The sequence below is a fragment of the Strigops habroptila genome, chromosome Z (assembly GCF_004027225.2).
Source record: "Strigops habroptila isolate Jane chromosome Z, bStrHab1.2.pri, whole genome shotgun sequence".
In the NCBI taxonomy this organism is placed as follows: Eukaryota; Metazoa; Chordata; class Aves; order Psittaciformes; family Psittacidae; genus Strigops; species Strigops habroptila.
The window spans coordinates 41,196,407-41,223,509 of NC_044302.2; the positions used below are offsets into that span (position 1 = coordinate 41,196,407).

At 39.8% G+C, this 27,103-nt stretch overlaps 1 protein-coding gene across 10 annotated transcripts in view; it reads left to right on the forward strand.

The window, feature by feature from the left end:
- Positions 1–27,103, forward strand: part of SEMA6A (semaphorin 6A) — a 118,382-nt gene that overhangs the window by 3,139 nt on the left and 88,140 nt on the right. For 4 of the 10 annotated variants that reach the window (XM_030469692.1, XM_030469701.1, XM_030469699.1 and 1 more), the window contains exons 2-4: positions 15,896–16,020; positions 16,583–16,753; positions 18,455–18,696. The exons of 2 other annotated variants lie outside the window; for them this stretch is intronic. The gene's annotated coding sequence lies outside the window, so the exon portion shown is untranslated. Of the gene's footprint in view, positions 1–11,885; positions 12,980–15,895; positions 16,021–16,582; positions 16,754–18,454; positions 18,697–27,103 lie in introns of those variants that run through there. 4 more of the 10 variants (XM_030469693.1, XM_030469694.1, XM_030469695.1 and 1 more) reach the window with 4 other exon arrangements.

Consider the following 27,103-nt stretch of genomic DNA (forward strand, 5'->3'; position numbering starts at 1 on the left):
CCATTTGTTTCCAGACCAGAAAAGCAAAATGATCTTGCTCTGGTTAACTTCTGTAATTTTATTTTGTTTGTTTTCGGGGGCCTTGGGGGTGGGGTTTTTTTGTTTGTTTTAAATTAGACCGATCTCGTGTATTGTGAGGAAATTTGGGTCTGCTCCAGCAAACCCCTTTCTTCATGGAATTGCCTCGTACATGGCTGAAAGCAAATACTAGCTTCCGTAAAATCAGGAACGTTTGTCACTCTTAAAAGAGGTGCAGTTGCCAAGGCATTTCAGTTTCTAGGGTATAATTTTATTTAAAACGAACCTGGTTTTAATATGGTAGCTTCTCATAAAGTATAAGGCAAAGAGAACTAACTCTCTTTAAAGCTAAACAATTTCCTGTGCATAAAAACATTAATCTTCGTTCTCCACCATTCTTCACTGGAGAAAATCTCTGGCTTTCTTGGAAGTTTAATACAGAATGCCCTGTTGAGTTGAATGCTAAATGAATTTTAAAATAGTAATACTGTAAAGTGTATATGCAACATTTGCTTTTCATGTATTCTTGAAGCATGGGTGAATACTTTCAGGAAAGATAAATCTTATGGTCACAGATGTTCTATGTATTCTCAATTAGTCTACATTAAAACCGTGTATTCTTACTTAATGGCAAAACCAACCTGATCAACTGAACTCATGCTACTTGAACCAAAAAATAATTGGGCATTAACATCTGAGAGAAACATGGCAAGCTAAAGTCTCTAGCTGCTTGAAGATGAAAGCGAATATTAGCCGTAGTCCCTTCTTAATGTTTGTAAATAGAGGATCACAGTTATTTGTGTTTAAGACTGAAGAAGGAGATAAATCGGGCTAAGGATGAGGAGTTGCCTTCATTGAATTTTTGAAAAGAAAAAAAAAAAGGAAAAAGAAAATAGAGAGATCAAATTAATGACCTGTGATAAATCCAGACTAGAAACTGTTTGCATTAAAAAGGAAGTAGGTGATTGTGAACTTGCTTGTGCATGTTTTGTGAAGGGAAGGGGAAATTTGTCATCTTGTTTTGAAGACCCATACAAAAATACACATGAAAGGAGTTCACATGGTTTACAGCAGGGGAGCCATAAAATGTTTTAGGATTAAATTGACCTGAGCTAATACATGCCTCACATTCAACTTGTTTGCAAGAACACATTGTTATACTACTCAAACAACTGTTTTGTGTTTAGTACCTGATTCCCATACACTATACCAGAGTGCTGGAAACAACCAACCAGGTAAATTCTGGAAAATAACATTCAGCTCTATGAGATGCAGCATATGCTAGAGAAAAGTTGAACTGTACTGAATGAGAAGTATCCCAGTTTGATACAAATGCTGCAGTATTTTACCTCCTACTGTTCGTATATTGAGGAGGTAAATCTTTAGCCCTTATCTTTCCCAGTCTCATTCACCCAAGAAAGCTTTGCTTATGCAGTTGAAGCCTTGCTTGCCTGAGTAATTTTCTGAGGGTAAAGGCTGAAATATTGCTCAAAATGGGACTTTTTTTTCTGATGTTTAGGCCCCAGTCTGAACATACTGCTCTCTGTTGGGAATCTTTGTGAGGACCTGAAGCTATAGTGCAAATATGTTTGCTCTGGACCAACCTTTAATGTTAAGGTCAGACCTAGGTCTGCATGTCATATCTGACATATTGTGACAAGCTTTGTCTTGATGGGGCAACAGTAAACTAAGAGGCATAAGCCATGTTTTTTACTGGTGACCATTTGAGCACTTTATGCACATTAATTCTTTGTATCAGGAGGGGGTGAGGGTATACACAGAGATAATTTGGGCAATAAGATGCAGTCAGTGGTAGCATGGAGTCTGGCTGCTGACCAACAGCATACAGTAACCAGGAACAGTGTTCAAAGGCAGAAACAAGCAGCTAGGGGAAAGCCTATGCCCGAGCCTGACACTTCTTCATATGAATGTTTCGATAGATGCGGTAGGGTCTGCAAAGGCAGAGCATACTTACCCAGTTCAAGTGCAAACCTGGCAGGCTGGAGTGTGCATGTCTTTATTTTCTTCATGTAGTATATTGTGAGACAATTAAACCATTACCTATGGCCATGGAAATAACTGAATATTCACGTTTATACAGTGTTAAGAGATCTTTTAATTGTCCATGGTGAACAATGCTTGATTTTGGGTCTTGATTGCAACACGGCAACATGGCAGCATAGCTCAAGGGCACTGCTTTAGGATTTAAAGGGAAGAGTGCCACCTACTGTGTTATAGTTACGTACATTGCGTGTCCTGTGTGTCTTACAGAGTTCCCAAGCTGCTCGTTTTACCTGTCCTATTTTAGCAGCTGGAAAATGTGAAAGGATTCAAAATTAAATGTGATATGGAAACTGAGGGAGAAAAGAAAAATAGAAGAGGTATGCACCTACGACAGCTCTCACCAACAGAGAGCAGTCTGGAAGTCTTAGGAGGGGTTGAGTGGAAGACAAGCGTAGAGGCATTTGCAGGTTTTGTCACTTCAGACTTATAAAAGCTGCTCGCAATTAATAGTGGTGCCACTGGAAATAGGGAAAGGGATGAAAGATCTATGCTTGCCTGCATAAAATAATCATATTCTCAGCTTTTATGCACCGGATGAACATAAATGAGGCTGCCAGACTTCTGCCCTGTGAAATGCAAAGTTCAGCTCCAGCTCCAGTTTAATTAAAAAAGGAAGTAGGTATCACAGGTTTGAGTGTTTTTTTAATTTAAAACAAACAAACAAACAAACAAACAAAAAAATACCCAAACAAAAACCCAAAGCCAAACAGCTTACAAAAATAGGAAGAAAACAAGAAAAACCCAACAGGAATTTTCCCGTAATTCACTGCAAAACCTCTTGAAGTCATTCCCAATATAGAACTGTAGTTATTTATCAGCCAAAAGGAGGGGTGTACTATGCTCTATGTGAATACAGAGTCATTTTTGTATGAAAGGAATTTTTCCCCAAACCCCAAAGTGCTTCTTTAGTGGCTGAAATAGAGATGTAAAATGAAGTAGATAAACCAGCTATTAACAGAACTGCCAGTTGCTGTATCTCTAGAGTGAAGACATATGATAATTCACTACATTCAGGGATGACTTTCCATTAAAAGTATTGTTAATAATAGGCATTTCTATATATTTATACTGGATACTTGAAATTCACATATCGTGGACTACCCCATGCCATTTTCTCCAGGTTTTTTTTTAGCTACTGACAAAACTGCTACCAAGAAACTTTCTGCTGAAATCTAGTTTTACAACATTCATGTAGTGCTGGAGTTAGAGTTTCAAGGGGCAGATGCACAGGATTGCAGCACATGACATGTGCTGTGTGACATGACAGTGTGTGTGCTGTCCTTGATATGGGAAGCCTTTGGCTCCTTCTCCCTTGCCTTCCCCAGGTAAAGCTCTGCCTTGACTGCAGGGTTATACCCTTTGTGTGATACAGGCAAATGAAGCTTTCATATGCTTTTATGTTCTCTGTAGCCAATTTCCTTTAGTGAAAACATAATGTTTATGAAAGTGGAAAGAAATAAAAAATATTTTTATTATGCCCTTTCACCTTAGTTTGAGACCATCTAGTGGATGAAGACTATAATACTAGTATTTTTTCTGGAGATAATAGAGTAAGTTTGATTATGCATTTAAAAAAAAAAAAAAGGTATTCCTAACCCTCATCAATTTTGCAATGACCCTGACAGAATCACAGGGCCTTCTAGTAATGAAAATGTGTGGAGTATATAATAGAAATGGTTGGGTGTCCCAGTTCAGTGGATGGAAAAAGTACTCTCTCATGAATCCTCCACACAATGGGAAAAACTGTGTCCAAATATATTCCTGACTGCAGCAAACATTATTTCTATTTTCTTATCTCCATCTGCTCAGCTTCACTCAGATGTTCTATATATTGAGTATTCCTACGTATGGCTTTGATAAGATGGGAAATTTCCTATGTTGGTTCCTTCGCCATTGTTCATGAACATTTATCCGTTACCTGCACTTGAGGCAGCCATTCATTGAAATGTTAATGAGAATTTGAACAGTTTATAGTTCTACAGTTTTGGGGATTTTTAAGCAGAAAAAAAAATTGCTGTTGTGTTGATGCCTTTCAAAATCTACTTCTTATTGGCAGACTGAGATGGATTCTATGCTAATTCCTCCCGCATTCCTGAATTATGGCCTAGCTAGGCACTGTCGCTGGGATCTTCATCTATTAATCATGGAAGCTGCTTTCTTATTCGGTTGCCATAGTTTCAGTGCCTCAGATAGTGTTGGGGTGCCTTGGGAAAGGCTTGAGATGTACTCGGACTTGCAAGCCTTGCAGTTATTTTGGCAGTAGAAGAGCTCTGAAGGAACAGAGAACAGCATCCAACATTATTCAGAGTTGGATTAAAAGAGGAAACTTCTGGAGATGTCTCTCTGGACCTTGTTATGTGAACGTCCAGCTGATATTTACTCCCAAGATTTGCTTTTTGTTTTGTCTTGCTGGTAAAATGGTACACTTCAGAGACTAATGGCTACCTTTATCCATTGCAAGAGCAAAAAAGGCTTTTCATTAGTTCTGCTGATAAATGGTTGGGTAAATTAGGGCATTTAGGGTTTCCTAAGCAATCCAGGTAATTTGTTTTACATTCTCTTTTAACCTAGCTACATACAGCATGACATCATGTTTGAGACTGAGTTAATGTTTATTGTTACCTTAAATTTAATAAAATGACAATAAGTACCCTTTTGTTAGCTGCAGAACAGGTTGAATTACAAAGCAGAGAAGAGGAAATAAACTTCTTTGAGACAGAACTAGTGCTCATTCAGCATTGTGTTGGCACTGGCAGTATTTTTTTTTTTAATAATGTTTCAATATCTTTCACAACTTCAGCATTAAAACATGCATACTTTCAGAAATGTGGAGCTGTAAGTAGTCACAGATAGCTTTTTGACAAATGGGAAAGTAGTAGAGTAGTAAGTAGGTCTAACAGGAAAGTAGCTGGAAGACTGATAAATGTAGTGCTGAATATTAATTGTTTTGTCAGTTATGCGTGATATAAAATAATGCACATTTTTCACTAAGCAAATCATGCTGTCCTTCTTTTCCCATTGACAAAAAAATTTCGTTACTTCTGTTGAGCAGGACTAAGGCGCATGTTTTAGTAGATACTTCAATCCCATTTCTTTTGCACTTTACGGTGTCTCCAGAATAACGTGATTTCCCTCCAGTTCTAATAAAGCAATTTGGTTCTTGCACAGATAAGGTTGATATGTATCTTCTGTTTGAAAAAAAATTAATAAGAGCCTTGAATATTCACATCAAGTAAATAATCATATTAAAAGCTGTGCAGTTTAGATTAAATAATTCAGTATAATTGGAACTAATCTGGAAAATTAGCCACTTTTTTACTTTCAGATGGTTAGCTTGCATTCAGAGATGAGTTTTAAAGCTTCAGCTTGGGACTTTACTACCCAATCTTGTCAATTTTTCAAATGAGATCGACAAGCACATTGAGAACATGTGTGTGTTATCTGTAATCACCCTCAGGAGTCCTACCAAGTGGACAAATTTAAGTCTAAAAATTTCACATGAGTTTTGAAGATGACAAAGCTCTGTTTGCGGGTAGATGCACAGAAAATCTGTATTTGTAATTTTATACTCTCACGTAGTATGAAAATCTCTGTTTTATAGTCTGGCTTTTGTGTACTCTGTTGTACACACATATTTACGTGAAGTTAATCCTAGCCTTTTTTCCTGTTAAAATCACAGCGTGCATGTATCTAGCAGATTGATGGTCTGATATAACAAAATAATATGCCCTGGTCATTTTAAGGGCATTACAAAGGTACAAATTAAGTTGTGTTTTTCTTCTCAGAATTTTTTTTATTCTGTTTAGTTGTAGGTTAGGTATAGAATAACTGCATAGAAATTAAGCAGTTCTGTAAGGTAAGTTTGTACTTGAACATTAGTTAATTATTTTTATTGCTTATTATTTATTTTTGTACCTCCAAGAAACAGAGGAGTGATAAGTTATTGTACAGTCAGTATAGATGCCCAGTCTTGTTCCTGTTGGAAGGTAAGGAAGAGTTTCTACTGAACAGCTCAGCAACAAGCCCTTATTCCATTTCAGTATAGTTTTTTTCAGTTCATTTATGGTTGGTCATAGAAGTTCTTCTGCACCCCTAAGCAGCTGAATTCGAGCATCAAATGTACTAACCTCATCAAGGAAAGAAAATTATTATTTCTGGGAAAGTCGTTGCTGTATTTGTGTCTTTTTAGCAAAGTTAGGGAGTTTGCTTCATAAATCTTGCACATGTTGAATAGCATCTTACTGCCTGAATGTTCCTGGGAGGCTAAACCTTGGCTTGGGCTTCATGCTCACAAAGGGACCTCAGAGACAGGGAAGTTGTCCCCCATTCAGCCTCAGAGCTCCTCGGTGCCTGCAGCCAGTCCCCAGCTCTGAGCAGAGTACACCCCTGCCCACTGGTCCTTTGGAGTGGGTGGATGGGAAGGAAGGACGCGAGGGCAGTCAGAGCCCTGGCCTCATGCCTGGGTGTGCCTGGGAAATACTGTGATTGCCATTGGCACAGGCTGAGAGGATACTACTGCATCCTGCCCCAGAACAACGGAACAAGGAAAAAGATGTGCCGTCTGGAGCTGCTTTTATGTCTCTTGCTCTCAACGCGTGGTACAGCCTGCTGTCTGTTGCTTGATGGCAAAGTAAAGGTTGAGTCCCACTGGTTTATCTTTCTTGAGTAGTACTGCACACCATGACCATGGCTAAATGCAGCCTGGTATTTGATTCAAAATGCCTTTTTTACCATATCAGGATCACAGGCTGTTTAACTGCAATCTTGAACCTCCAGTCATAGTCTGTACAGCAAAGTACTGGCTTTTCATCATAGCTGTCTAATAAAAGAAGGGCATCATGCATTAAAATTAACTTTCCAGTTTAGTTTTCTGTATGAACAGTGTTTGGTACTATGTGTATAAAGTTCTAATAGTGTTCAACCCTTTCTGATTCTGAGTCATTTGTACTTATTAATTAGAAATGCACAGTTTTTGCAATTACAGCTTAGTGATCCTGGCCATATTAATCAGAAATTACTGCAGTTAAATTGATCTTTTAAATTTGCTGTAGTTTGTTATAGAAGGGTGATTATATTAAGTATTTTTTAAGAACTGTGTCCATGCAAATCTCTGAATTGTTCGTATTTTATAGAAACACATTATGCTGAATTTTTATTGTTGTTGTTGTTTTGTTTTGTTTTTGGAAAGGAATTAAAGAGGAGAGTTTTCAAGTGAAGAAATAAGCAAGCAACTTTTTTGTAGTGATTCTTTGGGAAGTTTTTTCCTCACTTAGGGAAATTGTTGTTGAATTTGAATAGGAATTTGTTTTTCTTTAAGAAGAAATTAAGAACTGAATCCTTAAAGAGCTGTTGTGGGAAGAGGAAAGATTTTTGCATGAGCTACTACACTTTTTCATTATTATCTGCAAGGTGTTTCCTTTTAATTCTGTCGTAGGGAAGTTCAGCATGTTCAGATACACTGATTAATTCCGTCACGAGACGTGTATATTGTAGGGTGGTGTCGTCTTTTTTGCTTTATCCTGTTTTAAGCATAAGACCTGGAGATACTGCCAGAACACTTCCTTTCCCAAGATAAGAAAAAAAAAAAAAAAAAAGGTCCTGTTCTTGTTCAACAGCATGTATAGTCCAAAAGGCAAATTTAGCCAACCCGGAGCTAATAGCCTGAAGGTGTGAGATGAAGGCTGGTGACTGACTGGCTGACGGGGAATAATGCAGTTTTGATTTGTCGGGACATTTTTCTTAGACTACTACGTACATGTGTTAAGGTATCTATCAGAGAAAAAAACAGGAAATAAAAGGTGAAGTATGGAATAGAGTAACTTCTCTGACACACAAATTCTAATTCCTTTCCAGTGCACCCTTTACATTTTTGACCAATTGTTATTGTTTGTGTTCATCTGTGTTTGTCATAAGCTCTCTTTTGTAGCTGAAATCCTGCGGGTAACATTATTTGGGAAAAAAAAAAAAAAAGAAGCTGAAGAGCACCCAATTCAGCCAGGCCATTTCTGGTAACATGTTGGTGCAACTAAATGCTGGTGGCATGCTGCAGAAGGGTGGACTGTACAATGACTGCTAATGTTGAAGAAGGGGTCTGTAAGAATGCTTGCATTGATGTACCTTGAATAGCAAATCCGTTCTTTAGACTTCCCCTCTTCCCCCCCAAATGGTCAGTAATCTGTTTTAGTTTTAAATGGATGAAAGAATTCATTGTTGTCACAGTCAAAGAACTTAAAGAACTTTTCAAAACATGAAGCACCTTCATGGATGCTTACAGCACTGTTTCTTTAGAAGGACTAATCCTGAACTCCTCCTTTGTCCCAGGCTCCCAAGATCCAAATACCTGTATTCCCCTCTGTAAACCATTACTGAAGCAAGTTGCCTTATCTCACGTGAATATGCCATCAGAACCAATTACATTACTCACATAGAAGTGCAGAGTAGCTGGGCCACAGCAGAAAAATATGGATTAAAGGCAGGTCTAACTTTTGATCTGTTAATATGAAACAGAAATGAGGACACAGTTTTGCTTCAGACTGCATGTCCATATTTATTTCACCAGACATGGGATTTGTCTAGGAAAGCTAATTACTCAACAAACTCTTATTTATATTGGTGACAAACCTTGCTGACTTCAGTAGGAGTCATTAATTACTGAAACTTAAAAATTTTGGAGGAAATTAATTCATGAGCAAATTAATATCAGAACCATCAAGAAGGCATTGTACCGTAATGGTATCTGTACATTGAACTGACATTTTAGCTTCAAAGAGTCTAGTAGTGGAAATTTTTCAACAGTAAACCAGCAGAGAATGTGTTAGCGGGGAGGCTGGAGTGCTACTTCGCAGCTGCGCTGCCTACTTCTAGACAACCATCGTATGGCAGCCTGCACTAACTACCTGCATTTAAAAACAGGGTTGTGTAAGAATGAACACATTTACCAAAATACATTTATGGGGGGAGGGCCTTAACAATTTCAATGGGTGGAATTTACTGAGAGAGAATCCATTGCATTTACATCAGATTGCATGTCAATCTGATGAAAATGGAAATTGTGAATGAAGTGGAAATTTGTCAGTCTGCAAAGAGGGCAAGGTAACTTTGTCTGCTATTACATAGTGGCCTTAGAAATAGATACAGATTTCAAGAGAAAAAGAACTTACCCATTTTGACACAGTTTCTAAAAGCAAGGGTACAGCTATAACTAATAGCATACTCTCTAGAGAAACAGAAAAGAAGTTTGATCACATATTTTTTATGCTGAAAGCGAGAAATGCTTTTTTAAAGTTTTACAACAGCCTGTTCAACTAGGCTATTTCCTTTGTGAAAACTAACAGGAAAATGCACTGTGCTTTTTCATTCGCATGTAGCCTGCCCTCTTGTGTCTCAAAATCTCAGTGCAGACGCTTCAGGCATCCAGATGATGAAGAAGGGTAGTGAAAAACATGGAACAAAACCAAGAAATGGTGGACAGAAGCCATGCTCTTCAAAGGCACTGATTTTGTCTGTGTGTGTGTTGTCTTGGTGTTTGCAGTAGAAGAAGCAATATAGTTTTCAGCTTTCTTATACAGAGACAGAGACATTAGAAAGTGGGTTAGCCAAACTGATGTGCAGAAAAGCTCTAGGAGTGAATTCGCAGTGATGGGTAAAGGCCGTAATGCATATGATTAAAGTGAGACATGCTGCCTACACAAGGAATTGCTAGCAAGATTCTTTCACAGCTTTCATGTCTCAGCCTTTGCTTTTACAGAAAATAAATTCATGTTTAGTTTCAGTGTTTGCACCATTTTGTTCAGCCCTACAGGATAGGTAAGAAAATCAAACTATACAAGTGCATCCAGTTGAACACAGGATAAGAGAATTTGCTCTGAGTAGAGATGGTGGCTGCGCATATTAGCAAAATGGCGTCCCAGATTAACATTCACTTGGTCTATCTTGAGCTCCTGTTCCCTTTACTGCTTAGTTCTTCAGTAATCAAGGGAGGGGAGGCTAAAAGCACAGTTTAAGTTGCGGCACATTAGTTGGATTTTAGAGAGAGAAAGGAAGATAGAAAGAGATTCCATGTCCCTTAAACAGGGTTGTTGGGGTTTTTTTCTTCTGTTCAAACAGGAGGGTAGAAATTGCTTCAAGCTATTAAATAGTTTCTGGCAGTAGTTCTGGCACATCCCCTTGCTCGTATGAAGTAGGTTTTCTGTAGCTCAAAAGGTATTTAAATACTCTCTTATGTTTAAAGAGCTTCCAGAATTTAGAATTGTATAATTTTTTTGAAAGATGCAGAAAAATAGGCTGCAGCAGCTGTATGTCGTCCTAGTGTTTGGAAGAATAACGAAATAGTAATTCAAATAACTTTATTTTAAAAGTGACTTAGAAATCAGCGAGAAACAGGCTTGACCCACAAATTGAAATCAATTTAAATTTTCAATTTTGCAATTTTTTTTTTTTTAATGAATATTTCTTTTTTAAAGAAATAGTGTGCATTAGAGTTTGGATTTTGCCTCACAGGTGTTCCATGTGAACTCTGCATATTTTAAACCATTTTGTTTGTGTCTTGCTTGAGACACAGGATCTTTCAGCCTTCATTTTCTTACTAATAGTCATATTATGGATCCAGAACAGGTAAAATGCAGATTCTGGAAGTCATTCTTTCAGCCATCCAGGAGTTACTTTTGCATTAAGGACTCAAGCCCAAGAACTTGCAGGGGTTAGCATGTTTCAGGTTTTTTGGTTGGTTGGTTTTTTTTTACTTCAAAGCAAGATGTGCAGCAGAGAGTTTTGTATGTTTTGGAAATTCTGCTCCCACTCCTGCTGATCTTGGGAGAGTCACACAGGCTAAGAAATCAGCAGAAAGGCATAGCTGCTCATCAAGATGTCTATACTCATGTGCTTTAAATCTGTGCCTTCCCTTAAATCCATTTTGTCTGTGTACACTGGACTCCATCTGGTGAAGACCTTTCTGAAAAGATGGCATGTTTGTATTTGCACTCTGCAGTTGCTGTGTGGACAGATGCTTGCTTCTGACCCTAGTTCACACCTTTGCCCTCTTCTCAATCCACACCTCAGACTTAGATGTGCAAGCCTGCAGATGGTTTTAGGCAGAGCCTTGGGTAGAAAGCTGCTGTTGAGCAGCTGACATTGTGTGTAGAAGAAAGGCGATATGTTCATAAAGAAGGCATTCAGTTCTTCAGTCTCTTCTGATCAGGTCTCACTTTTTAAAAAATAGTGAGTTGCATGTGTTTAAAATGCCGAGAGACTTAGATCAGACACAACTCAAATGCATGCAAAAGTAAATTAGATGTGCCAAAAGAATTATGAGGTGCCACTGAGTGACAAGGCGACTCATACTAACTAGATTGATTATCTTTGAAGAAATAGGTGGGATACTCCATAAAATATTATGTTACACTCTCGTGATGAACCTGTGATCTCCTAGGAACATATGCAGTGTTTCCATTGACAACAACAGGTGTGAAACAAGGACACTGTCTTTGGCTGTGGTTTTGGCTTAGAAAACACTAGGATGGCTTAAAGTCACTGCTGTCATTCTGTGCTTTTAAACTCCATTGCAACTTCATGTGATAGTGTGAGACATAAAAACAGATTAAAGGGGAAATTAAGGACAAGATGTCTCCTTTAACTGCAGGAGAAACCCTCACCTTTTATCAGTTTAAACTTTCTTGAACCAAGTACTTCATGCCTAATACATATTTTCTGCATTAACTCAGCAGGCAAAAGATGGGAAGCTGTGCTGGCCTGCTGAAGGATGCGCTGGAGAAGAATAAGTAGTAGAGAATTTATCTATTTCGATATTGTGGTGTCTTTGAACTGATAAAAATATTTGGAAAAGTTTGCATGTCAGGTTCATGCCTGCTCTGTGAGCTTGTGAAAGGTGAGAGAGATTGCAAGAAAGCTATTCATAATTTGCAGAATTTGGGTTGGTTGTTGAGGTTTTTTTTCCTCCATAGCAAAACCACTAAGATGGTCTGTGTTGAGGTATCGCTTTATCTTGACCACATTTTTTTTACTAAATCTTCACTCAAAATACTTTAATGAAGAGAAAAATGTTTGGTTTTGATAGGTGCTTCCCAGTTAATAAAGTTGAAGTTAAATTTATGGAGGCATATCAGTGCTTTTGGTATGTGTAATCTCTCAAAAACATTATCTTTCAAAAGATAACATCATGACTAAGTCCAGAAGAAACCCATAAATCCTGAAATTATGAGTGGATACAGCTGCAGTACCATACTGCTCTTGCTGCATTCCAGCTACCCCCACAAGTGGTGGGACAAACAGAAAAATACAGAGTAACTTCTAAGGAAAAAATTATTATAGGGAGCAAGGAAAGTAGCTGTAAGGTCAAGGCTGAAGGATGGAAGGTTTCCACAAACAGAGGGATTAAGGGAATAACTGTAGATATATATCCATACTGGTACAGAGGGATAGCCAAAGTGCCAATGTATAGACGGGGAGGGCAGCATGAAAGTGCTGTATTTCATTGCTCTCTCTACCTTACAAACCAGCAGTATGCTGTGGGACAATTTCTTTCTGATGAGCTGTCACCATCTAAACTATATAGGAAGGCTGGAGTGGAAAAAACAGATGGCACACAGGGAAAAGCAAGTGACATCGTTCATCTCTGTCTGATTTCTTTACCCTTCATACAGAATTTGGTGGGTGGGGGAGAATAAAAGCCCAGATGGGACTCTTCTCCATTCCCACACCGTCCTCCCTGCCCTAGGAAATCTCACGAGACTCCTTCAACTTCTCACACAAGCTATTGGTAGAAAAAAGATTTTCCATCATTCCTGAGCATCTCAAGTGACTGGCTTGAAAAGGCATTTTTCCTGTGAGGAAGAGAGATTAACACAGCAGTGCAGAGAGAAGAGGCACTGAAAGAAGTACAGTAAGCAATTTTGTTGAAATAAATCTTGGGCAAAGAGGTGGAAGGAGGCTTTACAATATGTGCATTTTGAGGGAAGCTGCTAGTGGGCTGTATGATCTTGCTGCTGGGCCAACAGCGAGTTGACGTGTTTGCAGCCATGAGGGAAGGGCATTGGCATTACCCTTTGCAGCTAGCTGGTCAGCTGTCTGGAACAAGTTCATGGCTTTTGGCCAGTTTCCACTGAACTAGTAAAACTTCCTTTGAAAAAAACCAAACCATGCACCTGGTACTGTTTAAGAAAATTGTCAGTAGCCTCAGTGGGGAAGCCAAAGCCTCACTCAACACAGAGGTTAAAACCCCTGAAAGTTAGATTTTGATGTAGATTTAAAAGACTGACAGCCTGTCTTTTTGAAGAGAAGGGGTCTGTGGGTGGGGAAGGGAAAGAGAGAAGCCGGTGGCTCTGGAGGCAGGAGGCCTCCAGGTCTGTGCTGGACCTGAAACTCCTGCTGAGGTTAGCAGGACTTGTCTTTGTGTGGGCAATGAGTATGGGGTTGGTCTTTGTAGTAGGGGAAGAATAACATCAGCCAGTGCAAGGATCATTACTCTGAGGTGTGTCTGTCACCCTGTGGCTGTAACTGCTGATGTGGCTGAGGCGTGTGAAGTTCAAAGCCTCTTTTCCAGCTCCGGACCTGGATGTCTGCAGAGGAAAAACCTGCGGAGCCAGCTACTCTGGAGTGAGCCAGGAAGGCAGCATGCTGGCCGGGTAGTACCAGGAGGCAAGGCAGTATGTGTGGCAGCTCTGTCTGTGTCATGATGAACGTGAGCAATCTGGTGTTTGTCACAGGTCTTAAAACTAAAACCAAGTGTAAATAAAGAACCCTGCTGCAAACGAGCATGATTTTTATAGCGGTTTCCAGGAACAAAATCAAACCTAAACTGCAAGGGAAATATTCTCTGCCATATTCAAAGTTTGTGTACAGAATGTTTCAAATAAATGCTCTGTAAAAGTGATTTAATTCTGCTGTGATTATGAACTTTTGCAAACATGCTGTTTCACATTACTCTTTTAAATAAATTTGATTAGTAACAGCTGTGACTCCTCAAGTCCCCCAAATTTTATTTTCTCATAGAAAAAATTTTAACAAATCCTCAAATTATTGTAAATGAAGATTTTGTTTGTATTTTGAGCTAAAATGCGCTTGACAACATTGCAGCAATAATTAGGTGGACATGCTTCTGCTTGGAGAGGCTGCAGTGAACTGCCTTTAGTTCAAACAGTCTTTTCGGTTCCTGGAGCACTTTATGAGTATTAGTTGCTGTGTGCTGAACAAGTACTGAAATCTAACTAATTTAGAAACAGTGCTGACAGGCTGTTTGAACCCAGAAGTGGGCTGCTGTGGTGCATTTTGCATTACCCTCCCCACCCCACTCAGACTAGGTGCAGACACTCACCTAGTGACACTCACCTATGTGCATGACACTAGGTCATGTACCTGTATGTTTTCTGATGGTTTCTGTTCCTTTACCACCCGTGTCTGTGTTGGTTTGTTTATGGTGCAGTATCCGTGGGACAAGACAGCATTCGGATGCTGAAGACGTGGGTTGTCTTTCCCATCCTCTCATGCTGGTTAGCAGAGGAAGGATCTGCTCTACCCGTTGTGCTCTGTGCTATTGAATCCACCATGTGGCTTGCCCCCAAAGATGCCCAATCTCACTTTATGACACTGTGATGCAGTTTTGCCTTCATTAGGGAACAGGCTTCCCTGTCCTCAGTTTTATTATATCTACTGCTATTGCTGCCAGCGCTGGGCTGCTTTCTGCATGTGTGACTGCAACCTTCTTCACTGCACTCCTTCATGTGAGCAAGGGCTGCAGGCGTACTCTCCTGTACAGCTCTTCTGCTAATGAGCTTGTCTGCTAATTAAACAGAAAGGCAAAGTTGGCAATGTCTTTGATACTTATTCTCACTGCAGCCGTTTTGACTTGTTTAGAGTTTCAGGGTGGTCTTGAGGGAAGAGGTCTGGTAAGCAGTTGCTGAGTTTGTATTATGCATTATCAACATTGAAATAAAGTTTGTAAAATATTGTTTTGTTCCTTCTAAGCCAGGTAATGCAATATAATTTAAAAAAAAAGGTAAAGCTTAACCCAGATCAAACCTACAATTTAGAAGCAAAAGAAGCCATGTGGGAAATGCCTTTTGTGAAATTTATTAATGTTTTTGTGTATGTCACACATGCCCATGACATCCATGATGAATGACAGTCAGAGGTTAAACAGCATTTATTGCACACTTTTGACCACCTTACCTGCACTTTGCTTCCTAAGGAAGGTAGCCTTTTTACTCAGCAAATGTTCGGTATGTATGAATGAGAACTGGTCTAGATATTGTAAAGTAAAATGGAAATACAGCTAAGTAAGTTTTCTTTGTAGGACTATGTGGAAAAGGAATGTGAATTAGTTATCAAAAACCTACTTACAGGCTGTACATGAGAGAGTTGGACTGACAGGGAAAGTGTTGTAGGTAGTTATTTTCATTCTGATGCCTTCAGTGATCAAGACTTGGTGTTGACCGCTAAATAGATTGTCTATTTTCTTCCCTTTTTTTTTTTTCAAAACAGAAAAAAAAATATTCTCTTCTGTATAGAGATACAAAGAGGTGCAGTATTAATCACCTGCTCTGTATTTTTTAGTGGAAATACCAAGGAGATAGCAGTTTTGTTACTTTGCTCAATAATAATGGTTAATGCTGACTGGGATGTTTTACTGGAGATGCATTTGATATTTTTCCCTCTTTACAAATAAAGAGATTTTAGTGTTTTATTTTCTCCAGGGGTTTGCTGTTATGCTTTAGCTTCATTCGCATTTGCGGCCACAGATTTGTACTTCTCACTTTTCTTTTCTTTTCTTTCTTGTCTTTTCTTTAACCGGATCCTGCAGGTTCTGTAGGTGCATAGTCCCCATGGACCATTGGCATCAGGTAGAGTGACCCACCTGGTACAGCCCTCCCAGCCTGCTTGGCCGCTTGCCTGGCTCTGCCGAGTTGCATTGAGCGCTGCCCAAAGGTCAGAACAAGCCCACCGCTGTCTGCCACAAGTGGTACTCGAAAAGCTCGTTTTTATCAGTGGTCTGAATTTCTTAACCTGTGTCTGACAAGTGGCGATAAAATACGTCACAGAGCCTTTCGTAGCACTTGTACGAGAGTGCTGGTTTTCTGGAGTCTCTGGAAATACGAAGAGTCAGACCATTGTCAAACTCTACTGATCAGGGCTTCAAAATGATGAAATGGGGAAGCTTGCAAGACGTCCCGAGAGACCAAGGAGTTCTCTTACTCCTGTAAATTAATTTAATATCTTGATTCCAGGAGCCAGAGCATCAAAGAAAATACCAATGTTGTATAGTTTTGTGATAAAAATTGTAGGAGTTATCAAAGCTGGAACACAGGAAAACTTTTATTTAAAGGTATAAATATGCATTGCATTAGCTGGCAAGTGATCTTCTGGTGACTCTAAAGTTATCTTCAAAAAGAGTATATGTTTTTGTTAGCTGCCACTTATCACAAAAGATGACTCGATGAATAAAGAAAGAAGTTTGTAAACTTTGGTGTTACTGTTCATTCATTGCCAGGTATGTCAGAGTAAACAAGGAGACATTCCCTGTGAGCAGACAGCGTGCGAAACCAATGGTGTGCCTTCAAACTCCAGGCCTGCATAGTGATGGCTTTATTGCAAATCAGTCATTGGATTTAAGTCATGTTTTAAACAGCTTTATTCATAGACTGTGGAGCTGGAAAGCAAGGTCAGTGTAGAGTCCATGCTGTAGTTGTTAAAGCAGAAAAATGCAAGCAGACATCTGCAGCTGTTTTGCATATTTAAATGCAAAATAAAAAAAGAAAAGGCATCTCAAGTTCTGTGGGTCTTTTAGGCAACGCGAGTGTATTTCTGAGAGAAAAATAAGAATAACTTTAAAAACTCAGGAGTGGGAAATTTGGAAGACCCAAATGACTCTTGGGAAATATTTCTTTACAACTTGTGAAGAATATGAAGAGCACTGACATTGCAGTTTGATTCTTGAACTTTATAAAAGAATTTTCGGCTGTCATCAGCAATCAGACTGTCACTGGGAAAAGAAATATTAGTGGCAGTGAACCCTTTTCTTAAAAAAAACCAAAAAACAAACAGTTTTCAGGATTTTATCTGATTGTCAGCCCTATTATATTTGAAAGTAAGAACAAAAGCTACTGAATCAGGGCTGACTGAGAAAAAAGACATGAAAAGCGAAGGTCTCTGTGAATAGGCTAAGGGTAGTTCTACAGTCACCAGCACATGTAGCAATGCCCCCATTAAAAAAATCTGCTAAAGAGCTGGGAATTGGTCCAATAAATTTGCTGCAAGCCTATTCACTGTCTGGTGAATGGATTTGCAGCAGCCCTGTGCCTGCACCAGCTAGGTGCTCCTGAGCGCAAACTGACAAGGAACAGCATTTTTAACCCCCTGTATGTAGGCACTGGAGTGTAGAAACAAGAGGAGCATCATCGTGGTTCAGTGTGCAGAGGATTACCCGTTGGTGTTTGGTGATTTTGTGCAGAAGCCGTGCAGAGTGAATAAACTTTTTTTCAGGGTCTTGTAATATACCCACTCTCTTGGTTTGATTAGGCTTACTGTTGCTTTACCTTATCAATGCATATGAAGCTCACACAAGGTAGTACTTACTGTTCCTATGGAATATTCCAGCAAATGAACTCATTTACTTTGGTATTTCTGTATAGAAGGTGAAACGTAGTATAGAAACGGTAAACAGAAATATTTTCTGGTGATGTTCATAAATCAGATAGATAGGCTTATGGATGTTAGGAATATTGAGACTTTTGTACCTGCTTTCAAAACCAGGGTATAGCCTCCAGATAAAGTAGATATGTTAAATTGATGCAAAGTGGTATATCTCCCTTACAGAAAGACCAAATATTTGATAAATACTTCTCATAAAAAACCCCCTACTTCTGCAGTTTATGTAGAAACCATATTTGCAGCCAACCGTTGTAGTGTATGAACATTTCTGAAATAAAATCAGTAAGTGTGAGTGAATTTCCTTCTGGAATTCACCACGGTTAGAAGGTATTATTCAACTCAGTCTCACGTAACTAATTTGCAGCTCTTTCAAACTCCTTGCTTTAGAGAAGTAATAGTACCGTAATTTTCAGGGTTTAAAAGGAGGGGGTGAAGCTATAGACCCTGACTGAAGACTATAGAAGACAGTTCCCATTGCCTTGAATAGCTTGTAAGGTCCCTGAGAGTGGCAGGAACCTGTGGGAATCCTGCACGTGGCATGATGAGCCTTTAGAGCAGCCCTCAGTTATGAAAGGCTGGCTTGGGGGTGTGCTGGGGAGAGGTGTGTGAAAACCGTGTCACAGCCAGGGGCTGGCTGTACTATTCTTGGAAATCAGTAGGATGCAAAGATGCATTGTTCACGGCTTCTTTCCCTTCTTTATTTCCCATACAGTGGTGTTTTAGGAAGCAATAGTTAAGGGGACAACCTGGCAGTGCTGTGCCAACAACAGACAACTACCTTTCTGAAAAAGTCTTGTTGCAGCTGGGCTGCAAAGGTCTGTGTCCAGTTTACACTCAGAGCCGGGACGACAGCACTGAAAAGGTCTGAACCAGAAAAACTTCTCCTATGAGCTGGCCCAAAAGGTGCTTGCAGTTCAAAAGAAGAAGTAGTTCTTTGTCATGAAACGCAAAAGGGTAAGAAAATATTTCTTAGCTTTGCTGTCTCTCTCTTTTTGTTTTTAATTCCTTCTAATTTTAGAACGTTTTTTATTTTTGCTACTCATTGCACATGAAACATACTAAACTGCCAAACTTAATCTGAAAACTAATTACAATAGGCCTCAGCATTTTTGCATGCCTTCTGTAGAACACCACCTGCGCTCCACAGAACTGAATTCTCCATTGATAGGTCTGGAGCCATCTTCTACTAAGGTTAAGGGAGACTCCAAACATGGCTGGCTGGAAATGGTTGGAAGAGTTACCCCATATCAGGCAGTTGTTTGCAGTAGCTTTATTCTTATCAGAGAATTCAGCAACAGTTTTTACTTGAGAAAAGGTACTTCTATTGTATTTGTTCAATGAACTCTTGTAGCTTAAAGTCAAAAAACATCCTATCATTCTCTGATAGGAGCAAGGGAAATAAACACCTTCTATGTGCAGATGTCATATGGGTAGCTAGAAAGGAATTAGGGGAACTTATAAACCACTGCTGGCACGATTGAGGTGGGAAGTGGGTTCATGTGTGAAGGAACAGTCAGATGTGTGTCAAAGTCCTGCAGTCTTACTGCCTCAGCTAAATTTTTAAATAACAGGAACAAGGGAGGTGAAATATCCTGTGCTCTGACTTGAAATGCCTTTGCTGCTTTCATTATTTCCTGTAGTAGTGCACAGGATATCCAGCTGATTAGCCACAGCAGGCTATGTGATCTTCACAACATCTACAGGAACCTTCTAGGATGTAATCTCTTACTGAACCTGCAGAATAAACTTTTACAACTTGTCAGCAATATCAGATATTACTTCTACATGTAAAGGTTTTGGAGAAACTGAGTACAGATGAAGATGTCAAGGGTCTGGTCAGTTATAAGAAAGTCTTACCATTATTTTTGCCAACCAGACTTTTTCAGGTCTCATCTTTTCTCTGTGTCTTTTATCTTCTCATATCTTCTTTTCGATGTGTCACCATGTCCTTATTCTTCAGGGCGTAGAGAGGTAAGACTCATTATCTACAACTATGCTTTAATTAAAGTGCATTGATCCCATATGAGTGATCTTACTCTGAAGTGGCCTTACCTCAGCTTAACTCTTCATGCTTTGGAAGATTAGTATGTTTGAAGAATTAACTTCTAAATAAACACCTTTCTAGAATTGTCCTGACTTTCCTCAGGATCCCAGTATTGATGAGCTCTCAATCTTTACTGCAGTTCAACCAGATCCTTTCTTCTTTTGAGGGATTCATATTTCAAGCCCTTCTCCTTTCTTCTCTGTAATTGCAGCTGCCTTTCTCTCTACATCTTGATTGCAGTGGTGCCTGCTCCCCCATATTCTTCTTTCTTTGGGTTAGTTTCTGACTCTTTACCTCTTGTTTGTTTGCCCTTGTCTTCCAGTATGTGACAACATCTCAGGAGGTCTGATCTTCAGGAACTGTGATGCATTGTGCTATCAATCTTTGAGGAAAACTTGAATCTCCTGAATTTAGGAGATCCCTGAGAATCAGACAGCTTTGCATTTGCTGCCCCCCACAATATATTAACATAGAGGTTTTTTGTAAATAATGAGCCTGGCATAGACATAAAGCAAATGTAAAGAAAATGTGGATGGGGTTCAGGATTTGAGCTGGAGTTCCAGTTGCAGCTGGTTCTCAATTTTTCCCCAGGCAAAAGCAACTACTGCTAACTCCACTAAAAATTTAATTTTGTATTGAAGGAAAAGACTTGTGTTCATTTTTCAGAAATACTTTGACCGATAATTAACCTGCTAACATGAACAGAATCATCACTAGCAGAGCCTTTTTGGTAGTTGAATCATTTTTAATAATGCCTGTTCTTGCAGCAACAGAAAGCGTTAGCTGTAGAGTGTGCTTGGGAATGAGTGTCAGAGGAACCAGTCATCTGCATCTGTCTGCATCATTAACTGCAAAACTTGTACCTTTTTAGCCTTCTGTTTAGGTTATCAACCTTTACATGCAAAATAGGCAGAAATATCCGCCAACAGATCTCTATCTTAAAAAAATGGGTGCTTTTCTGTTCTTTGGCCTAATAAAAAATGGGAGCTTTCCTGTTGGCGTCAGAGTGAGTGTGAGCCTTGCAGCAGGAGAGAAATACTTGCTCTCATGAGGTCAATGGAAAAACTCTCACTAGCTGTGATTTTATTCCAGGTTCTTGCTAGACTGTTCTGAATATGTGTGGATTTATCCAGGGGTGAAACAGCTGGGGTGCCCTTCATTACTCTCTGTCAGAGTTGTCTGTGCTCTCACACCCTCTGAACTGGTAGCAGTCAGAGTTGCCTCTGGTGCAGATGCCTCTCTTGCTTGCATCTGGATCAAGGCTGCTTTCTCTCCTGTTCTGAAAGCTGGAATTCAGAAGTACTAGTGCATACATTGGTTGTGCGTGTCTAAGAGCAGTATATACTGCTTCCTAGTTTGGAAAGCCTGGAGTAGTTTAAGCATTTTTGTAAGAGCTGTGGTCCGTACATAGCTTGCAGTTTGTTCTGTTGATTTTAATGCTGGACAAAGGTGAAAGCAGAGATGGAGATAACCCTTCAATTGAAAATAAATTCTCAAAAGGGAACTAGAAATGGAGGATGAGAAAAACGGGAATCAGATCACCTTTCATTTCCCAGGTTCAGTTTGCAAGTGGATCGCAGAAGCAGTCCAGCTGGAACCCCTAGTGACAGGGGTTGTTTCAGCATATTAACAAGAAGTGTATCCAAGATACAGTTGCTCAGGTCTGGCCAGAAAAAAATAGCGAGCACACCCTCTGGTACTCTTTAAAGTTGTGCCAGTTGCAGCTGGCGCTTAGTCAAACCAGTCATCACCTTCACTGCCTTCGAAAGAACGTTTTGCTAAGAGGTGAAGGCATACTCTTTTCCTCTTGTTTCAGCTGCCCAACTTCTTATAATCTTCAAGTAAATAAAAATGGCACTTAGGCTCAAACAGGTCTCAAGTCACAATACTGGGATTTATGGAAGCTCATATTTATCAGCTTGTTTTAACATGTTGATTATTCATCACAAGCAGAGTCAACAAATGTGAGTGCAGAACGTCTTGAGAAGGGAGCCTTGTAACTGGATAGCTGGACTTTTTAGGAAGCAAAGAATGAAGTTAAAAACCTCAAAAAGAAAAAAAATAAAACAAAAAAAAAATTAAGGTATTCTGAAAGTTCCTTGACATAGGAAATGCCATGACCTTCATGTGTGCAATTCTTGAGAAAAAATATGCTTTATACTTTAACTTACATGTTCTTCTTAGTCATTTGTAAACCAGACTTTCCAGTTCATTAGGCAAAGAGAAAAATAACAAATTAATTGGAGTTTGAGGAGGGCAATAGATGATGTGCATTATATTTATTATTTATTATTTCAGGGGTAAGGCCCCCAAAGCTGTCTTAGCAAAAAACTATGTTATTAAGCACTGTAAAGGCTAAAAATGTGTGCTTTCTAATGAGAACCACAGAGGTTAGCTGTCCATTGAAATTCAGTAAAAAGCATGTGGTACCTCATTTTGCTCTCACACCAGAGGAAGGCAGGAAATGTGCCACTGAACGCAATACCATTGTTGAGTATGAGCCAACCTGGTGGCAGTTAGGTAAGAATCTTTTATTTCAGTGGGAACCTAACACGGATTTTTCTGCAGAGCAGAATTTAAATAGCAAGAGTTCCTGCATAGTTTTCACTACTGGTATTCTTCTGGTATTTCACTACATGGTATTCTTTGCTGGGACTAGCAGGATGCGTATTTTTTGGTGAGTTGAAGCTTGAATATTTTGTTTTGTTCCACTGAAAGGAACACCACGTCAGTGAACAAATATCCATGAGGGTTGTCCTTGGTCTCTGAGCCTTCAGAAGTGCTTTTGGCAGTCCACCAGCACAGGGTCTGCTATGCATTTTTGAATGCTCCTGTTGTGATTGAAGGGATTTTATGAAATCTAGCTGTGTGAAATAACTCACTGAAATGAGAGCACTAATTTAGTAATGAGGGTTACAGAAAGCAAAAATCATTTGAACAAGAGCATGATACGGCTACGCAGGAGAACTCCCATGTGGATAAATCCATCTTCTTTAAGGCTTACAGAACTTAGAGCTTTTTCCTGTCCTAGACATCCAGCCCCGTGTAACATAGTAGCAAGTGTGCTAGAATTACTACAGTGTTTGAACCTGTAATGACATTAATGTGTTAAGTGCTGACAGAAGTTATATGAGTGGACTGTCATATCAGTATATAATCATTAACCCTTTCCTCTGTCCATGGCAATCTCCCCTTTAGCAGTTATTTCAACTTTATTTTTAGTACTCTGCCTTCTATGATTTATTAATTCAGAACATCATGGCTTTCAAATGAAATCTCTCTGCAGTTGTTCTTTTATCAAAATGGACACCTTGTTTTTCTAAGACTGATAGATGGAAGGACTGTGTTGTCCCATTTCACTTTCAGCAAGTTCAGGGTTTTTAAACTAAGCTAATTCCAGTTAATTAGTAATTTGCTTCAGCAAGTCCAGCATGTAAATTCAGGCTTTCCTTTACTGCTGGGCTTTTTCTCACTGCACCTTGCACTGCCCTTTACCCCCAAACCTGTGCAAGTGTTTACAGGAATATTCAGCCTTCAGTCCATATGGCACAAAAACAATTGCTGACCTTCAAGCACTTTGTCATATTTTAGAGAGCTCCATAAAAAGCTTTTGCAGCAGGGATGAGAGAACTGAATTTTTATGTTACTGCCAGTATGGCTTGTTTTAATTCCTGTGGTTTACACTAAAATTTCTGACACTGACTCAACTTTACTAGTGGAAATTTATTTGCACGGGTTTTGGCCTCGATTTAGAGATAGAGCAATAAACTGTAGCCCAAGGGCAAAAAGAGATTAAAATTAAGCAGAGAAAAGGGAGAATTGTGCCAGCTAGGAAAAGGGGGAATTTCCAGGGAACAATAACATTACCATACACTTGCCTGGCATCCTTTATTTGATTATCTTGAAGTACATTACGAAAATTAATGGAACCTCATAACTTCCTTGTGAGGCAGATACTGCGTTACGATACCAATTGCAGATGAATAAACGAAGGCCTCATACAATCCTGGGAATCTCAGCGAAATCATAAATGTTCTCAAGGGAAGATTGGGAAGAGGAAGCAAAGACAAGCTTACATACCATAGACTGGTACCTGCCAGTGAACCACTCATACTGTGGTGCTCACTAAGTGCTCAGTCTTAATTCTGCATGGCTGCCTGGCATTCCTCTCGTGGAGGGAATTGGATTTGAATGTGAAAAGGAGGGCGTTAAAGAACTTCTCTCTCCCGCGTGCCAAAAGAGCAAGTTTAGAGACCTGTTATTTCGGTTGGCTATTAGCTTACCACTTCGAACAGCCACTCCAGTCCTACGCTGCTTTTCCCTCCCTGATACTTTGTTTTGTTTCTCTTCTTGCTCCTCCAGTGCAATTCAGATGAGTTAGCAGTGGCTTAGCTGTCTCTGGTAATGCAGCGTTCAACTCCACAGTCTAAAAAGATTTTCCCACCTCTCATTTATTTGGCTATAATATATTCTTTGGGGGCAAAAGATTGGGAACTGGGAAAAATCATATATTTCCCAACCTTTAAAAAATAAGCTGCAAGATCACCAGTTGGTGACAGCATTGTATCTCCTGTGTTTGCCCCTACTGGCGAGTACAAATAGTGAGGGAAAAATGCTCTATTTACACCTCACCATAAAGAGCTGGCTTGAGTTGCACTGTGACTAAGTGGTTGATCCCTGCATGCCAAAATACATACCTTCTAATTGACATGAAAGCAGCTTTTGGCTTGGTATTTAGAATGTAACATAGCTCTTAGCACAGGCTTGGTTTCCAGAATAAAGCACATTCTTTTCTACCATGCATGTTAATGCATTGTCCTCCTTCCTTCTCCTAATAGCCCATGAGATTGGAACTTGGAGTCAGCAAAGTAGGGGCTTTGTGAAGCACAAAAGAACACCAGGTTTTTATCACACCATGGCTGTATAAAGAGCTGTTCGACCATTCAGTTGCTGCTTGTATTGTGCAGCTGTTATTCAGCTGCTGAGAACATCTTGCTGCTGACACTGAAGTAGTACCTGCAGGAAACACTGGCACACTGAGCTTTTCAGGAGGAGCTGGACTTGGGGATTTGCCAGATCCCTGCACGGAGAGCAGAGGTATTTTCTCTCCCTCCGCCTTTCCCACTCTAAAATCCTTGTAAATAAGTAACAAATTTTTGTCCACCCGCCAGCATCTGCTCTGGGATTTTGCATGATGATGTCTTCCCAATGCGATGAACGTCCATGCTTTTTGTCTTCCAGACCCACCTCTCCAGAGCTGACAGTGGGGCTGTGATGGGCAACGGCAGCACTGTGCTGCCTGGGTCCCCGAGTTAGGGGGAGTGAGGCTTTCTCACACAATGGGCCTTTCTTCACTGAACCGATGGTCAGTATCTGGCCAGCCTCATCTATTTAAAGTCAGCCGAGCAGGGGTCCCAGCACTGGTGGAGAGGGTGCTTTGTTTGCTTATGAGTTAACAGGAAATTCAACTGTTTCCAATTGAGCACAAACAACTGTGTGAGCACAGGGTGAAGGAAGTGTCTGCAATCCACATAAGGGAGAAGTATAAGGGACAAGCTCAGCCTCATTCAGCCTCCAGGGCTAAATTTGGCTCTCTGGGGGCACAACTGGGGGTACAACTCCCTCTGTAGTTCAGGGCTGAAATTCTTCTGAGCAATTACTGCAAGTGGCTATATTTTTAGCCTGGCATCCTAAAGAAGCAAGACTTGTGTGATCATATTGTCTGTGTATACACAGTTGACAACTTCCAGTAACTTCTGAGGTTTTGGGTTGCCTTAGCCCAGGCTGCAAGACAGTGGTTTTGCAAGATCCCTTCTGAACCCAGGCAAGCAGGTGAAAGAGTGCAGCTTCAGAGAGGCCAACGGTATGTGGGGAACTCTGTCCTTTTAAAGACATCAGGATCAGGTCACAAATTCCCAACAACCAGGCTCCACTGGTGCCAGTGCTTGTTTAGTAGTTTCCATATAAATAAACAGAACGTTCCTCCTGTAGGGTTGTGTGAGGCTGAATTTGGTATGTTGCGTTTCACAGTGCCCGACACATCCTATAACATAAACTAGCGGACTAGCTAGTGCAGAATATTAATTTCATAAGGTCTGACTTGCTGGCTACACTCCCATTGACTTTATTAAATTAAATGGCAGTTTTGTCTGCCTACATTTTTCAGGATCCAGACCCACAGTTTGCATGTTTTTAACAGTTTGAAAGTATAACAGTGTATGGCTCCTGATCTTTGCCATGTGGGATACTAACCTTGTGCGCCTTGTGTGGGAGATGTAACCCCATTAAAATAAGACAGTAAAAAAAAAATGCATGGAAAAATGCATGGAAATCAATGAATGACTGCATGCAAGCATCAGCAATGTTTTTGATAACAGTATGACAGGCTGATATGTGATATACTGATGTCAAATATCTATATTTATATATGCTCAGGACTTAAATGTTCTCATCTTAAATATTTGTGCTTTATTGCCTTTTCATTTTTTTGGTTGTTTTTGAGAGGAAGAATGCTGGAGGCATGTCATTTGTATTTCTGACTGGATCCTTTAAATACAGTGGGAATCTTTCCACTGACTCTACTGAAAGCTAAACTGATACCTTGTTTTAAAAATTAACCTAGTCTTTCTTTAACTTTTGAGTGGTGTAGAAAACATTTAAAACCCTTGAAAGTACAATTTCAGGCTTTAAAATGGAGCTTTGTAGATTCCCTTCTCATTTGGAATTGATTTGATGTCTGGGACTGCCAAATTCCAGTCTGACACAAATTGCAACAGCTGAGTTACAATTTTTAAATCAGCCCTGAAGATAAGGGATTTATAATGGTTTCATGGGAAGGATGTTTATCTTTGCAGCTGTATGAAAATAGAGATCTATTCCATGTAGATTTGTCTACCTGACTCCAATGAGGCAAGTTAGGTGCATATTGTGTTGGGCTTGCTTTATATATCCTTGCTCTGTCTTATTTCTTGCAGGTTCCTGTTCCACTGCCTGTGCTTCTCCCCCAGCTCTGTCCTTCCTATCTCACTCTTCTTCTATCCCATCTTGAGGCTTAGAAGTCTTTTCCTCTCCTTGTGGGCCATTTTTCAGTCCTCCCTGATGCAGCCGCTGACTGAGGTGTGCGATAGTGCTTTGCAGGAGGACATTTTCCTGTGCTTTTATAACAAGTCCCTGTGCTGCAGGCAACAAGCACCATTACCATATAAATCAAGGCACACATGGATACACACAGGGAGCTGGGCCCAGACTCCAAATCCTTCATCTTTGAAACATAAGGACAATTCTCATGCCCAGGCAAAATTCACTTGGCTCAGTAAG